The sequence below is a fragment of the Charadrius vociferus genome, unplaced genomic scaffold (genome assembly GCF_000708025.1).
Source record: "Charadrius vociferus isolate BGI_N301 unplaced genomic scaffold, ASM70802v2 scaffold477, whole genome shotgun sequence".
Classification (NCBI taxonomy): domain Eukaryota; kingdom Metazoa; phylum Chordata; class Aves; order Charadriiformes; family Charadriidae; genus Charadrius; species Charadrius vociferus.
The window spans coordinates 3534466-3538100 of record NW_009649449.1 but is presented as its reverse complement, the minus strand read 5'-3'; positions in this window follow the sequence as shown (position 1 = coordinate 3538100).

Below are 3635 nucleotides of genomic sequence, written 5' to 3'. Positions count from 1 at the left end.
TGTAAACGAGCACCATCACTGCCCTCTGAAATCCCATCTTTTAGGAACGCCGTGCGCAGCTACACTAAGGTAAAAGCGTCTTAAACACGGAACTCACTAATGTTGTAGCCGAGTGTTTTGAGTGTCGGAACACTCCTTGTTAACTGCTCACTCAGTGCTGTAGTCAGTAAGGTTTTAGCCATATTCTAGTATTCTATTGTGCCTTAGTGCTGAGAATTTGTCCCACTTCTATTGGTATCTCTGTTCTTGTAGTCTTCACAGACAACTGTACCTCCCCCGGTGTTTTTGTCTCGGAAACTGAGGGTTGTTGGTTGGTTTGTTCAGTTGTTTGGTTTTTAAAAAAAAAAAAAAACAACAAACAAACTTAGGTTGATCATTACTTGAACTTTAATATATACACAAAATAGTCAGTTACCATCCGAGAGGTATTTATTTAGGGAGGTAGTTTTTATTTAGTGTTGTTTGTATGTAGTTGACCGCTGTAACAGAAAATGACTTTGTATCACTTAAACTGAGCACCTGAAGTAGGGGAACAGCTCTTCTGTAAAGGGGTATTGCTGTTAAAATACATCCCTTTCCTCTGTGGTCTGTTTGTGTAAATGTTTCTCACTGGTGAATGACCCCTGTGCTTTTCCTTGTGAAAGTAGTTTGTGAAGTATAAACTTGGTAGTAGGAGGTGAATATAGAAAGTATATGGAATCCTTAATAAAAATGCGGTACTTGTACTAATCGTAATCCCTTCAATAATTTGAGAGAAACGGAGGGTCTGTATTTCATCAGGCAGAAATACCTTTTATTTGTTTGTTGTTCTTGCTTTGTTTTCTTTCTCACACGCAGCTGACTCTAAACGTGTCGGTGTTCTCTGTTCATGAAGTCGCTGTGTACTTGATTTGAGCAGCCTGACAGTATCTGGCATCGCAGGAACGGAAAGATGGTGTCATTCATTGATATTGAAGGACGATGTCATAATTTTTCTTCTTTATCCCTAAGGAGATTGACTGCTCGAAGAAAAAGCAATCCGTTTTTAAGAACATTAAGACAAATTGTACCTCATGGTTTAGTTCAGTGAATTTAAACACAGAGTAAATTTGGGTCAAAGGTCTTTTAAAGGTTTCGAGTCGGTCTTTCCTATAGCCGGTTCTGCACAGGACTATTAGCGTGGCACCGATTTTGTATATCTCTGTCAGCTTCTGTCAACCAGTGTTACTGTTTTGTTCTTCATCTTGTAAATTGCCAGATGTGAATATTAAATGTATAAATAACGAGCCTTGTACCACCTTGGCGTTGACCTTAATAAATTAAGAGAATAAGGAAAAGAAATGAAAACATCACAAATATTTAATGGTTCAGCATCTTGTTTGACTCAAAGTGAGCAAATCTGCCAGAGGACTGCTCAAAATGATATTCCAGTGCCTGCTGTGAAATACTGACAACATTAATGGGAAAACGAAAAGAGATTTATCCTCAGAATACTTGATTTTGGTTTACTAGGGGTTTAGACTATAGGATGACTGGGTAATCACAGGGCACCTGGCCCAAGGAGCTCATGATCTACGTGTCCAACAGCAGGGGCAAGAGAGGCGCAATACTCCAGGTGATCACTGCAGTCTTTCAGATCTAGAAAGCCAGTTGGGAAATTTTGCATGAAAACTCACAGAGCCAAACCCATTAATTACAGTAGCCACGTGTCTTTGGTTTTGAATATAAATGATCCCTATTTGACCTTTGAACGAGCTGCCCTTCGCACCCGAATCCATCTTTGTTTACCAAGTCACTGTTCATTGTGGTGACACGGATGTAGGTCTGAAGAAACTGAGCACCAAATTTAATTTACAGTTTTGTATGTGGCTATCTTCAGTGAGACACCTCTGCAGGTATTGGTAGGATACAGTTACCTGCTAAACCAGCACCTAGTAGATACTACAGAGACGTTATTTGTAGTCATCTCACATCTTCATGCATCCGTCTCTGTGGATTGCATTGCAGCAGCGCGCTGGGCAGAGGACAGACAAGAGCAAAATATGTAGAACAAGAATATAAATCCTGATGGAGGCAATTCTGTAATTCTCTAAAGGGTTATTTTTACCAGTTTTTTCCTTTCTATGCATTATAAATGGGACGTGGGGAAAAATATCTCATAGTTTCTCATTCAATTTCAGTGGATTAAGTTTTAATTGGACACATCTTGGTGTCTGGAAGGGAAAATCAGAGTATTCCCGATTGCATTTCATGTGACATTACACAACGCATCTGCCGACCCATTGGTAACTGTGGGTTTTTTCCTCCATCATGAGTATGGACATTTATTAGACATTATTGACTTTTTGTCAATAATGGGGAAAATGACGTGTACATAGACTTGATGTTAATTTGACCCCCACAAGCCTTTGTGAGACGGCAGAGTTAAAGAAAGCTTCATCCAGTATTTGCAGCAAGTCCCAAAAATGCAGAGTACCTTGCAAAGTTACAATCAATCCTGGCCTGTCCGGGCAGCAATAAAGAAATGGCAGTATGCTGATTTATAACTGCCAAGAAGCTGCTGTTACGCTCCTAATGCTTTGGGGAAAAGTGGAAATAGCTTCTAAGGCAACTACAGATCCTCCGTATTACTATACAAGTACCTGGGTGTTAAAAATCCATATACCTTAGGTGGTATATGGTCCTGTGTCTATCTGGTAATTTCCAGCACAAATATCAAGCCATATTCATTTCTGCAGAAGTTAAAATGGAGAATGATATGCTCATTAACAAGCTGCTTTTTTTTTTTTTTCCCTCGCCCTGTGCTAAATGTGAGGAAAACAACTGCTTAAATGTAAGCAGCTCAAGCTCAGCCTGACCCCGACTTTGAATCTTCTGGAGGAAACAGTCTGTGCCTCGGGCAAAGAATCTTCCTTAATTCCATTATGATATTTTTTGTGGTACATAAAAGGAAAGGCTGCTTGGCTTTATTTGGAGGTGCAAGTGAAAGCCGGTATTTTGCTTCCATGGAGACCTGGAGTTGCAGTCTTACAAGACTGCAAACTGCTGCTCTATTTCACCAGTATGTTCCGAAAGAGAGGCGAGGAAGAGCTGGGCTGGAAGCAGAAAAAGTGGCAGATAACGGTTAACTGTGTCACATTCCTGTTAAAGGCTTAGGAATCGCAGCAGTGATGCTTGGACAGGGTCTTTTGCCGTTTTAGCCTGAGCAAATATGCCCTGACTGGTATTGCTTCACCGTAGAGCTGGTCACCGATCGCCCGTCTTTACACGTCGTCTGATCTCATCTGGGAAAACCTTGCCCAAACCCCTTGGGTTTTTTTCACCTGAAAGAACATCTTCTGATGCAGAAATTTTCATATCACAATGTTTGGCTTGTCATTGAAAATTCACTGGCGGTATTTTCAGCCTGCTTGGCCGAGGTGTAAATGATGGCACAATGCGGCACAGTATCTATACAACGTGCCAAGAAAACCCCTCCAAAAGTGATTTTGGTGGAAGACTTTTCCGGAGGAGAACTCTGGGCATTGACCCATAGACCCTTTGTAAAAGCAGACATACACATTCAGACAATTCTTTCTTTAACCAGATACCCCACAACTACCAGATGATTTGCGGGGTGCCTTCGCAGAATAAGAAGTATCGAAAGAGCAGGCATT